Genomic DNA, 13,807 nt, shown 5'->3' with positions numbered 1-13,807 from the left:
GGAATCAGTGTGAACTCATGGTTGGAGAGAGAGAGAGAAGGAGGGAGGGAGAGATGGATGTAGATGTGTGTTATTATGGAAATCTATATCTATATATCTATATCTGTATCATCTATACATATGTTGAAAGATCCTAGTATCAATTTCTCTCCAAAGCAGTTACCACACCTAGCACCCATATTTTGGTTCCTAAATACCATTCTATACTAAAAGGATAAAGTTTCTTAGAGAAATGAGATTCCTGAAACAGAGATTCCAGAGCTAGTATAGGGAAAGTATGAGATAGGCCTGAATGTCTTATTCTGCCAGAAAGTGATGTGCCTAAAAAATTATGGGGCTTGTAACAAATACACAGGAGCAAGCGTGAAGGGCCACAACAATCTATTCATCAAAATAAATGAGGGGGAGTGTTCTGGGAAGATGGCAGAGTATAAAGCACCAAGAATCAGTCTTCCCACTCAAACAACAATTACACTGGTAGAAACTGTTTGATGTAAGTATTTTTGAACGTTGGCATCCATTGAAGGCTTCCAAATTCCAGGGGAATGTTTAAAGGGTAAACTGCCATTAATTTCAGTCAATTTCAGTTCTTAGCCTAGCAGTGGCTACCCATCTCCCTCCCCCATGCCCCACATCAGGCAGCTGTGTATGTATTCCTGGAGCAGCTTGCACACAGCTTGTGGGATCCAAGGTGGGCAATAAGGATCCTGTTATGAAATATTAGGGATTTGTGTTATGGTCATTGATTGCAGCTTCTGAACATGGAGGTGCAGATACAGAGGAGGGAAGCCATTGTTACTGCACTTCTCCTCTTCCTTGCAAGACCCTCCTCCTCTGAGTGACTTCCAGAGGGTTTAAAGGGCCAATACCTTTTTACCACCCCCCCTCACTTTTTTCTTTTTCTCCCTTTTGAAAATGAGACATTTAAGACTAGGGCATTAAAAAGCAACTGCATATTCAAGAGAAATTAGAAAGTCATTGTGCATACCCAGGGAAAGGAGCAGGATCAAAAATGACTGAAAAGATCTTAAGTTTGTACTTCAGCTGATCCTTGGCACAGAGATAGTCTACAGCAATAGAAAACAAAACAAAACGGCAAACCCTGAGGAAGGAGAATCTGATTTCCAGAGTTACTATATTGTTAGATTCAAATGTCCAGTTTTCAACAACAACAACAAAACAAGGCATACCAAGAAACAGAAATGTATGGACCATTGAAAAGAGAAAAAAATCAACAGAAACTGTTCCTGAAAAAGACCTGATGATGGGTCTACTAGATGAAGACTTTAAAACAGCTGTTTCAAAAATGCTCAAGAGAGAACTAAAAGGATATGTGCAGAAAGTAAGCAAACAAAAAAATGACGTATAATCAAAATGGAAATATAAGTAAAGAGATAGAAAACCTAAAAGAAATTCTGAAGCTAAAAGTATAATAACTGAAATAAAAATTCATTAAAGGAATTCAAAGGCATTTTTGAACAGGGAGAAGAATCAGTGAACTGAAAGGCAGGACAATGGAAATTATTGAGTCTGAAGAGCAAAAAGAAAAATTATGGAGCAAAAGTGAACAGAGAATAAGGGACAAGTGTGTCTTCATAATGTAGAATAACATATACATTATGGGAGTCCCAGAAGGAGAATAGAAAGGAGTAGAGAGAACATTTGAAAAAATAATGGTCAAAAATTTCCCAGGTTTGATGAAAGACGTGAATATAAATCCAAGAAGCTCAGTGAACACCAAGTAAGATGAACCCAGGACCCACACCAAGACATATTATAACCAAACTGTCAAAAGTAGAGACAAAAAAATAATCTTGAATGCAGAAAGAAAGAAGCAACTCTTGACATACGAGTGATCTTCAACAAGGTTATTAACAAATTCCTCTTCAAAAACTTTGCAGGACCACCACTTCCCTGGTGGTCCAGTGGTTAAGACTCTGCACTCCCAACGCAGGGGGCCTGTGTTCAATCCCTGGTCAGGGAAGTAGATCCTACATGCTACAATTAAGAGCCCACATGCCACAACAAAGATCCCGCATGGGCAATGAAGATCCCGCATACCCCAACTAAGACCAAGCGCAGCCAAATAAATAAATAAGTATTTAAAAACAAAACTTTGGAGGACAGAAGGCCGTGGGCTGGTACATTTAAGGTGCCAAAAGAAAAAACACTATCAATCAAGAATCCTATGTCTGGCAAAATTGTTCTTCAAAAGTGAGGGAGAAATTAAGACTTTCCCAGATAAACAAAAGCTGGGGACATTTGTTACCACTAGACCTGCCCTGCAAGAAATACTAAAGGTAGTTTTGCAGGTTGAAATCAAATGACACAGGGCTTCCCTGGCGATGCAGTGGTTAAGAATCCACCTGCCAACGCAGGGGACGTGGGTTCAAGCCCTAGTCCGGGAAGATCCCACATGCCATGGAGCACCTAAGCCTGTGCACCACAACTACTGAACCTGCATTCTAGAGCGTGTGAGCCACAGCTACTGAAGCCCACGTGCCTAGAGCCTGTGCTCCGCAACAAGAGAAGCCACTGCAATGAGAAGCCCGCACACTGCAAGGAAGAGTAACCCCCACTCGCCACAACCAGAGAAGTCCTGCGCACAGCAACGAAAAGCAATAGAGACAAAAATTTAAAAATTAATTAATTAATTAAAAAAAGAAAGAAATCAAAGGATACTAGACAATAACTTGAAGACTTATGCAGAAATAAAGATCACAGTAAAGGAAAATACATGAGTGATTATAAAAGCTAGTATTATTGTAACAAGGGTTTATAATTCCACATTTTGTTTTCTACATATATAAGAGACTAACGCATAAAAATTTATTAGCTTATGTTTTCAGACACAATGTATAAAGATGTAATTTTATGAAATCAACAATTGAAAGGGGTGGGGAATGGAGCTGTAAACAAGCAGTTTTTGTATGTTACTCAAGTTAGGATGGTATAAGTTCAACTTAGAGTGTTATAACTTTAAGATGTAATCTCCATAGTAACCACATGGAAAATAGGTATAGAATACACACAAAAGGAAATGAGAAAGAAATTAAAATGTTTCACTACCAAAAAAAAATCAACTAAACACAAGAGAAGACAGTAATGCTGGAAATGAACAGAAAAATGCTGTATGGCATGTAGAAAACAAATAGTACTATGACAGAAGTCCTTCCTTATCAGCAATTACTTTCAATGTAAATGGATTAAACTCTAATCAAAAGACAGAAGTTAGCAGAATGGAAAAAAACATGATATAATAAAACATTGTCTGCAAGAGACTTACTTTTATCCAAAGACACAAATAGATTGAATGTGAAATGATGGAAGAAAATATTCCATCCAAATAGTAGCCAAAAGAGAACAGGATTGGCTATCATAATATCAGAAAAAATAGACTTTAAATCAAAAAAGTTTATAACAGACAAAGAAGAACATTATATATTAGTAAAGATTTCAATACAGTAAAATGATATAATAATTACAAACATTTACAAACCTAACAATAGACCATCAAAATATATAAAGCAAAAATTGTCAGAATTGAAGGGAGAAATAGACAGTTCTACAGTAATAGTTGGAGACATCAATATCCCACTCTCAATAATGGACAGAATAACCAGATAGAAGATAAGCATGGAAATAGAGGACTTCAACAACTCATTAAATCAACTAGATCAAACAGACATATACAGAACACTCCACCCAATAACAACAGAATACACATTCTTTTTAAGTGCAAATACACATTCTTTTCAGGATATGTTAGGCCACACGTTAAGTCTCAATAGACTTTAAAGATAGATATAATATAAAGTATCTTGCCTGACTAGAACAGAATACTGTATGCTAACACATATATATGGAATCTAAGGGAAAAAAAAAAAAGCTCATGAAGAACCTAGGGGTAAGATGGGATTAAGGAAACAGACCTACTAGAGCATGGACTTGAGGATATGGGGAGGGGGAAGGGTAAGCTGTGACAAAGTGAGAGAGTGGCATGGACATATATACACTACTAAATGTAAAATAGATAGCTACTGGGAAATAGCCGCATAGCACAGGGAGATCAGTTTGGTGCTTTGTGACCACCTAGAGGGCTGGGATAGGGAGGGTGGGAGGGAGGGAGATGCAAGAGTGAAGAGATATGGGAACATATGTATATGTATAACTGATTCACTTTGTTATAAAGCAGAAACTAACACACCATTGTAAAGCAATTATACTCCAATAAAGATGTTAAAAAAAAGGGGGTGCTTAGGAATTATCTTAACAAAAGAGGTAAAAGTTTTGCACAATGAAAACTACAAAACATTGCTAAAAGAAGTTAAAGAAGACATAAATGTAAAGACCTTCCATGTTTATTGATTAGAAAACTTAACATTGTTATGATGTCAATACTACCCCAAATAATCTACAGATTAAATGCAATTCTATCAAAACCCAAATGACTTTTTTTCCTCAGAAATAGGAAAAAATCCTAAAATTCATATGGAATCTCAAGTGATCCTGAATAGCCAAAACACTTTTGAATAAGAACAAAGCTGGAGGACTCACATTTCCTGTTGTCAAAACATACCAACAAACATAACATTATATTTTATAGATTTCAAAAGAGTATGGTGCTGGCATAAAGACAGATACATAGATCAAAGTAATAGAATAGAAAACCCAGAAATAATCACTGACATATATCCACAAAGGAGTTCAAGTCATTCAATAGGTGAAAGGATAGTCTTTTTGACAAATCATGCTAAGAAAACTGGGTATAAACATGCAAAAGAAGGAAGTTGGGCACTCACCTAATACCATATAAAAATTAACTCAAAATTATTTAAAGACCTAGACTTAAGACATAAAAAGTATAAAACTCTTAGAAGAAAACATAGGGAAGAAGCTTGATGACATTGGATTTGGCAGTGATTTCTTGGATGTGACATCAAGGCACAGGCAACAAAAGCAAAAACAGATAGATTGAAGTTTATGAAAATTAAAACTTTTGTGCATCAAAAGATACTATGAACAGTAAAAGGTAACCCACAGAATGGGAGAAAACATTTCCATGTTAGATATCTCTTAAGGGATTAATACCTAGAATATATAGAAAACTCTTAAAACTCAACAAGAGAAAAACAAACAACCAATTCTAAAATGGGCAAAGAACTTTAACTTTTTTGAAAATAAATTATATGAATGGTAAATAGGCACATGAAAAGATGCTCAACATCACTAATCATTAGAGAAATGCAAATTAACTCTACATTAAGATACCACATACTCATTGGAATGGCTCCTATCAAAAAAACCAGAAAGTAGTAAGTGTTGGTGAGGATGTGGATTAATTAAAACCCTGTTGGTGGGAATGTACAGCCATTGTGGAAAACAGTATGGAGATTTCTCAAAAAACATTAGATGTAGAGTTACCATATGATCCAGATATTCACTTCTTAGTATATACCCAAAAGAATTGAAAGCAGCGTCTTGTAGAGATATTTATACACTCATGGTTTATAGAAGTATTGTTTGCAATAGCTAAAATGTGGAAGCAACCCAAGTGCCCATTGCTAGATGAATGGATAAGCAAATATGGTATGTACATACAATGGAATGTTATTCAGCCTTAAAAAAGAAGGAAATTATTGACATGTGCTACAACATGGATGAAACGAGGATATTATGGTAAGTGAAGAAAGACAATCACAAAAGGCAAATAGTGTATGATTCCACTTAAATGAAGCACTTAGTGTAGTCAAAATCATAGAGATAGAAAGTAGAGAAGTGGTTGCCAGGGGCTGGGGGTAAGGGAAAATGAGGAATTATTGTTTACTGGTGTAGAGTTTCAATTTTGCAAGATGAAAAGAAATCTGGAGATGTATGGTGGTGACAATTTGCACAGCAATATGAATGTACTTAATATCACTGAACTGTACACCTTAAAATGGCTAAGATGATAAATTTCATGTTATGTGTTTTTTACCACAATAAAAAATGGGAAAAAAACAATAATAGTAAAGTATTATAACCCACTGAATATAAAAGAAACCCCCAAGCCCATGCTGATAAAAACAAATAAAAGGAAATCAATAAATAAATGGAGAAAGAGAAGTACTTGTTTATTTTAGAATGGCAATTGATAAATGCACAAGGAATGATATAATCAGAAAAATCACTATTTGGTAATCAATATAGTAATAATGATTCAGGCAAGAATCATCAATGGATGCTAAAACTGGAGGATGAAAGTCTGATGAGGAACAAAATGTTAAGTAGTTTCAAAGTGTCTCTCCACAGACTACTCATTAATTACAAAGGAAAATTTACAGTGTAGAAACCTGTCAGACACCACCTTAACCAAGCAAATAAAGGTTACAGAAGTGATAATGGAACAAATTACTATTGTGTTCCTTCTAATGCAATACTCTGAGAACCCAGCCTCACTTCTGTGATGTTGCTGTCAAAAATGCACACCCTGAATCAAATCATGAAGCAATTTCAGACAGACCCAAATTGAGGGACTTTCTGTAAAATGCTGTTAAATGCAAAATAACATGTTAAATCACACCAGCCAAATCCCGAATGTTGGAAATTCCAAAGGACAAATGATGCAGTTTCTTCAACAAGTAAATAGCATAAAGGGTAAAAGAAAAGAGCAGAAGAGATTTAAGATATATAACCAATTCAATGCCTAGATCTTGTTTTAGGTTCTAATTTGAATGAGGTAATAAAATTTTTTGACAACCAGGTAAACTGGAATATTAACTGGGAATTAGATAATAATATGGAATAATTGTTCATTTTTGACAGGTGTGATAAATGCATTATGGTTATATATTAAAAATCCCTTAGCTGTTATAGATGCACACTTTTGTGGGTGAAGTAATGCACTGTCTGTTACTCCAGAAAAAAATGGGGAAGTGGAAGGATGGATGAAATAATATTGGCAAAATGTTGACAATTGATGAAGTTGGGTAAGGTGTACATGGGAGTTTATTACATCATTTTCTCTACTTATGTGTATATTTGAAAATGGCATATATCTATGTAAAAGAAGGCGGAGGAAGAGAAGACGAATCTGGAAGAGAAGAGGAATCTGAAATAGACCTTAAACCATAGCTAGAGTTTAATTTGCTTTTTAATGTGAAAGAATTGGAATAAACATAAGAACTAAATTATATACCAACTGTGGTGGATGTATGTCTACAAATACTTATTTAGTGGACTGTATATAATTTTTATTCATACTACTAATCCAGTGTCAAGTTATAGAAAGCACGTAGATAATTTTATCGATAATGAACAGCTGAATTGGATAGACATGGCAATTATACTTCAGATGTCAGTACTTAGAGTTAGGCAGAAAAGTTTAGAAAAATCAAATGCATTTTGCTCTAATCTTGGAATGCTACAACTTACACAACCAAACAAATGTCTATTTAAGGTCTTTTGCATTTCCTTATAAACTTTAGGATTACATTGTCAATTCCCACTAAAAAATATTAAAAACTTATTAGGAGTTAGATTGGGAGTTCACTGAACCTATATATTATAATTTGAGGAGAACTGACATCTTTATAATATTGAGTCACCACTCCATTTTCTGTGTATAGCCTTGCATTAACTTAGAGTTTCTTTAAAATTTCTCATCAATATTTTACAGTTCGGTGTGTAAAAATTTTAGACATCTTTTGACAGACTTATTCTTGGTCATTTGTGATTCTTATACTACTTTAAATAGCATTATTCATTAAAAAATTTTAATCTAGGAATATAATTGATTTTTGTATATTTATCTTGTATCCAGCAACACTGCCTGACATTTTTCTTTTTTTTCACATTTTTTAAAATTAATTAATTAATTATTTATTTTATTGGAGTATAATTGCTTTACAATGGTGTGTTAGTTTCTGCTTTATAACAAAGTGACTCAGTTATACATATACATATGTTCCCATATCTCTTCCCTCTTGCATCTCCCTCCCTTCCATCCTCCCTATCCCACGCCTCCAGGCAGCCACAAAGCACCGAGCTTATCTCCCTGTGCTATGCGGCTGCTTCCCACTAGCTATCTACCTTACATTTGGTAGTGTACATATGTCCATGCCTCTCTCTTGCTTTGTCACAGCTTACCCATCTCCCTCCCCATATCCTCAAGTCCATTCTCTAGTAGCTCGGTGTCTAGTAGCTCTGTGTCTGTCTTACCCCTAGGTTCTTCATGACATTTTTTTTTTCTTAAATTCTATATATATGTGTTAGCATACGGTATTTGTCTTTCTCTTTCTGACATACTTCACTCTGTATGACAGACTCTAGGTCTATCCACCTCATTACAAATAGCTCAATTTCGTTTCTTTTTATGGCTGAGTAATATTCCATTGTATATATGTGCCACATCTTCTTTATCCATTCATCCGATGATGGACACTTAGGTTGTTTCCATCCCTGGGCTATTGTAAATAGAGCTGCAATGAATATTTTGGTATATGACTCTTTTTGAATTATGGTTTTCTCAGGGTATATGCCCAGTAGTGGGATTGCTGGGTCATATGGTAGTTCTATTTGTAGTTTTTTAAGGAACCTCCATACTGTTCTCCACAGTGGCTGTGTCAATTTACATTTCCACCAAGAGTGCAAGGGGGTTCCCTTTTCTCCACACGCTCTCCAGCATTTATTGTTTCTAGATTTTTTGATCATGGACATTCTGACAGGTGTGAGATGATATCTCATTGTAGTTTTGTTTTGCATCTAATGATTAATGATGTTGAGCATTCTTTCATGTGTTTGTTGGCAGTCGGCATATCTTCTTTGGAGAAATGTCTATTTAGTACTTCTGCCCATTTTTGGATTGGGTTGTTAGTTTTTTTGTTATTGAGCTGCTTATAAATTTTGGAGATTAATCCTTTGTCAGTTGCTTCATTTGCAAATATATTCTCCCATTCTGAGGGTTGTCTTTTGGTCTTGTTTATGGTTTCCTTTGCTGTGCAAAAGTTTGAAGTTTCTTTACATCCCATTTGTTTATTTTTGTTTTTATTTCCATTTCTCTAGGAGGTGGGTCAAAAAGGATCTTGCTGTGGTTTATGTCATAGAGTGTTCTGCCTATGTTTTCCTCGAAGAGTTTGATAGTTTCTGGCCTTACATTTAGGTCTTTAATCCATTTTGAGCTTATTTTTGTGTATGGTGTTAGGGAGTGATCTAATCTCATACTTTTACATGTACCTGTCCAGTTTTCCCTGCACCACTTATTGAAGGGCTGTCCTTTCTCCACTGTACATTCCTGCCTCCCTTATCAAAGATAAGGTGACCATATGTGCGTGGGTTTATCTCTGGGCTTTCTATCCTGTCCCATTGAGCTGTCTTTCTGTTTTTGTGTCAGGACCATACTGTCTTGATTACTGTAGCTTTGTAGTATAGTCTGAAGTCAGGGAGCCTGATTTCTCCAGCTCCGTTTTTCGTTCTCAAGATTGCTTTGGGTATTCAGCATCTTTTGTGTTTCCATACAATTGTGAAATTTTTTGTTCTGGTTCTGTAAAAAATGCCAGTGGTAGTTTGATAGGGATTGCATTGAATCTGTAGATTGCTTTGGGTAGTAGAGTCATTTTCACAATGTTGATTCTTCCAATCCAAGAACATGGGATATCTCTCCATCTATTTGTATCATCTTTAATTTCTTTCATCAGTGTCTTATAATTTCTGCATACAGGTCTTTTGTCTCCTTAGGTAGGTTTATTCCTAGATATTTTATTCTTTTTGTTGCAATGGTAAATGGCAGTGTTTTCTTGATTTCACTTTCAGATTTCTCATCATTAGTGTTTAGGAATGCCAGAGATTTCTGTAAATTAATTTTGTATCCTGCTACTTTACCAAATTCATTGATTAGCTCTAGTAGTTTTCTGGTAGCATCTTTAGGATTCTCTATGTATAGTATGTCATCTGCAAACAGTGACAGCTTTACTTCTTCTTTTCCAATTTGGATTCCTTTTATTTCCTTTTCTTCTCTGATTGCTGTGGCTAAAACTTCCAAAACTATGTTGAATAAGAGTGGTGAGAGTGGGCAACCTTGTCTTGTTCCTGATCTTAGTGGAAATGCTTTCAGTTTTTCACCATTGAGGACGATGTTGGCTGTGGGTTTGTCATATACGGCCTTTATTATGTTGAGGAAAGTTCCCTCTATGCCTACTTTCTGCAGGGTTTTTATCATAAATGGGTGTTGAATTTTGTCGAAAGCTTTCTCTACATCTATTGAGATAACAATATGGTTTTTATCCTTCAATTTATTAATAGGATGTATCACATTGATTGATTGCGTATATTGAAGAATCCTTGCATTCCTGGAATAAACCTCACTTGATCATGGTGTATGATCCTTTTAATGTGTTGTTCGATTCTGTTTGTTAGTATTTTGTTGAGGATTTTTGCATCTATGTTCATCCGTGATATTGGCCTGTAGTCTTCTCTCTTTGTGACATCCTTGTCTGGTTTTGGTATCAGGGTGATGGTGGCCTCGTAGAATGAGTTTGGGAGTGTTCCTCCCTCTGCTTTATTCTGGAAGAGTTTGAGAATGATAGGTGTTAGCTCTTCTCTAAATGTTTGATAGAATTCGCCTGTGAAGCCATCTAGTCCTGGGCTTTTGTTTGTTGTAAGATTTTAAATCACAGTTTCCATTTCAGTGCTTGTGATTGGTCTGTTCATATTTTCTATTTCTTCCTGATTCAGTCTTGGCACGTTGTGCATTTCTAAGAATTTGTCCATTTCTTCCAGGTTGTCCACTTTATTGGCATAGAGTTGCTTGTAGTAATCTCTCATGATCTTTTGTATTTCTGCAGTGTCAGTTGTTACTTCTCCTTTTTCATTTCTAATTCTATTGATTTGAGTCTTCTCCCTTTTTTTCTTGATGGGTCTGGCTAATGGTTTATTAATTTTGTTTATCTTCTCAAAGAACCAGCTTTGACTTTTATTGATCTTTTCTATCGTTTCCTTCATTTGTTTTTCATTTATTTCTGATCTGATCTTTATGATTTCTTTCCTTCTGCTAACTTTGGGGGTTTTTTGTTCTTCTTTCTCTAGGTGCAAGTTTAGGTTGTTTATTCGAGATGTTTCCTGTTTCTTAAGGTAGGATTGTATTGCTATAAACTTCCCTCTTAGAACTGCTTTTGCTGCATCCCATAGGTTTTGGGTTGTCCTGTCTCCATTGTCATTTGTTTCTAGGTATGTTTTGATTTCCTCTTTGATTTCTTCAATGATCACTTCGTTATTTAGTAGTGTATTGTTTAGCCTCCATGTGTTTGTATTTTTTACAGATATTTTCCTGTAATTGATATTTAGTCTCATAGTGTTGTGGTCGGAAAAGATACTTGATACAATTTCAATTTTCTTAAAGTTACCAAGGCTTGATTTGTGACCCAACATATGATCTATCATGAAGAATGTTCCAAGAGCCCTTGAGAAAAGTGTGTATTCTGTTGTTTTTGGATGGAATGTCCTATAAATATCAGTTAAGTCCATCTTGTTTAATGTATCATTTAAAGCTTGTGTTTCCTTATTTATTTTCATTTTGGATCATCTGTCCATTGGTGAAAGTGGGGTGTTAAAGTCCCCTACTATGAATGTGTTACTGTCGATTTCCCCTTTTATGGCTGTTAGTATTTGCCTTATGTATTGAGGTGCTCCTATGTTGGGTGCATAAATATTTACAATTTTTATATCTTCTTGGATTGATCCCTTGATCATTATGTAGTGTCCTTCTTTGTCTCTTCTAATAGTCTTTATTTTAAAGTCCATTTTGCCTAATATGAGAATTGTCACTCCAGCTTTCTTTTGGTTTCCATTTGCATGAAATATCTTTTTCCATCCCCTTACTTTCAGTCTGTATGTGTCTCTAGGTCTGAAGTGGGTCTCTTGTAGACAGCAAATACATGCGTCTTGTTTTTGTATCCATTCAGCCAGTCTGTGTCTTTTGGTGGGAGCATTTAGTCCATTTATATTTAAGGTAATTATTGATATGTATGTTCCTATTCCCATTTTCTTAATTGTTTTGGGTTTGCTATTGTAGGTCTTTTCCTTCTCTTTTGTTTCTTGCCTAGAGAAGTTCCTTTAGCAGTTGTTGTAAAGCTGGTTTGGTGGTGCTGAACTCTCTCAGCTTTTGCTTGTCTGTAAAGCTTTTAAGTTCTCCATCAAATCTGAATGAGATCCTTGCTAGGTAGACTAATCTTGGTTGTAGGTTTTTCTCCTTCATCACTTTAAATATGTCCTGCCAGTCCCTTCTGGCTTGCAGAGTTTCTGCTGAAAGTTCAGCTGTTAACCTTATGGGGATTCCCTTATGTACTATTTGTTGTTTTTCCCTTGCTGCTTTTAATATGTTTTCTTTGTATTTAATTTTTGACAGTTTGATTAATATGTGTCTTGGCGTATTTCTCCTTGGATTTATCCTGTATGGGACTCTCTGTGCTTCTTGGACTTAACTATTTCCTTTCCCATATTAGGGAAGTTTTCAACTATAATCTCTTCAAATATTTTCTCAGTCCCTTTCTTTTTCTCTTCTTCTTCTGGAACCCCTATAATTCGAATGTTGGTGCATTTAATGTTGTCCCAGAGGTCTCTGCGACTGTCCTCAGTTCTTTTCATTCTTTTCTCTTTATTCTTCTCTGCAGTAGTTATTTCCACTATTTTATCTTCCAGGTCACTTATCTGTTCTTCTGCCTCAGTTATTCTGCTATTGATCCCATCTAGAGGACTTTTAATTTCATTTATTGTGTTGTTCATCTTTGCTTGTTTTATCTTTAGTTCTTCTAGGTCCTTTTTAAATGTTTCTTGCATTTTGTCTATTATATTTCCAAGATTTTGGATCATCTTTACTATCATTATTCTGAATTCTTTTTCGGGTAGACTGCCTATTTCCTCTTTATTTGTTAGGTCTGGTGGGTTTTTATCTTGCTCCTTCACCTGTGGTGTGTTTTTCTGTCTTCTCATTTTGCTTATCTTACTGTGTTTGGGGTCTCGTTTTTTCAGGCTGCAGGGTCGTAGTTACCGTTGTTTTTGGTGTCTGTCCCCAGTGGCTAAGGTTGGTTCAGTGGGTTGCGTAGGCTTCCTGGTGGAGGGGAGTAGTGCCTGTGTTCTGGTGGATGCAGCTGGATCTTGTCTTTCTGGTGGGCAGGTCCACGTCTGGTGGTATGTTTTGGGGTGTCTGTGGACTTGTTATGATTTTAGGCAGCCTCTCTGCTAATGGGTGGTGTTGTGTTTCTATCTTGCCAGTTGTTTGGCATAAGGTGTCCAACACTGTAGCTTGCTGGTCGTTGAGTGAAGCTGGGTGCTGGTTTTGAGATGGAGATCTCTGGGAGATTTTCGCCATTTGATATTATGTGGAGCTGGGAGGTCTCTTGTGGACCAGTGTCCTGAAGTTGGCTCTCCCACCTCAGAGGCACAGCACTGACTCCTGGCTGCAGCACCAAAAGCCTTTCATCCACACGGCTCAGAATAAAAGAGAGAAAAAGTAGAAAGAGAGAATTAGTATAAGTAGAAAGAAAGAAAGAAAGAAAGAAAGAAAGGAGGGAGGGAGGGAGGGTGGAAGGAAGGAAGGAAGGAGGGAAGGAAGGAAGAAAAGAAAGATGAAGAAAAATAAAATAAGATAAAATATAATAAAGTTATTAAAATAAAAAAATAATTATTATAAAATTTTTTTTAAAAAAACAAAAAACGGACGGATAGAACCCTAGGACAAATGGTGGAAGCGAAGCTATACAGACAAAATCTCACACAGAAGCATACACATACACACTCACCAAAAGAGGAAAAGGGGAAAAAATCATAAATCTTG

This window comes from Grampus griseus, assembly GCF_964374135.1.
Source record: "Grampus griseus genome assembly, chromosome: 5".
Taxonomy (NCBI): domain Eukaryota; kingdom Metazoa; phylum Chordata; class Mammalia; order Artiodactyla; family Delphinidae; genus Grampus; species Grampus griseus.
This window is presented reverse-complemented; position numbering follows the sequence as displayed.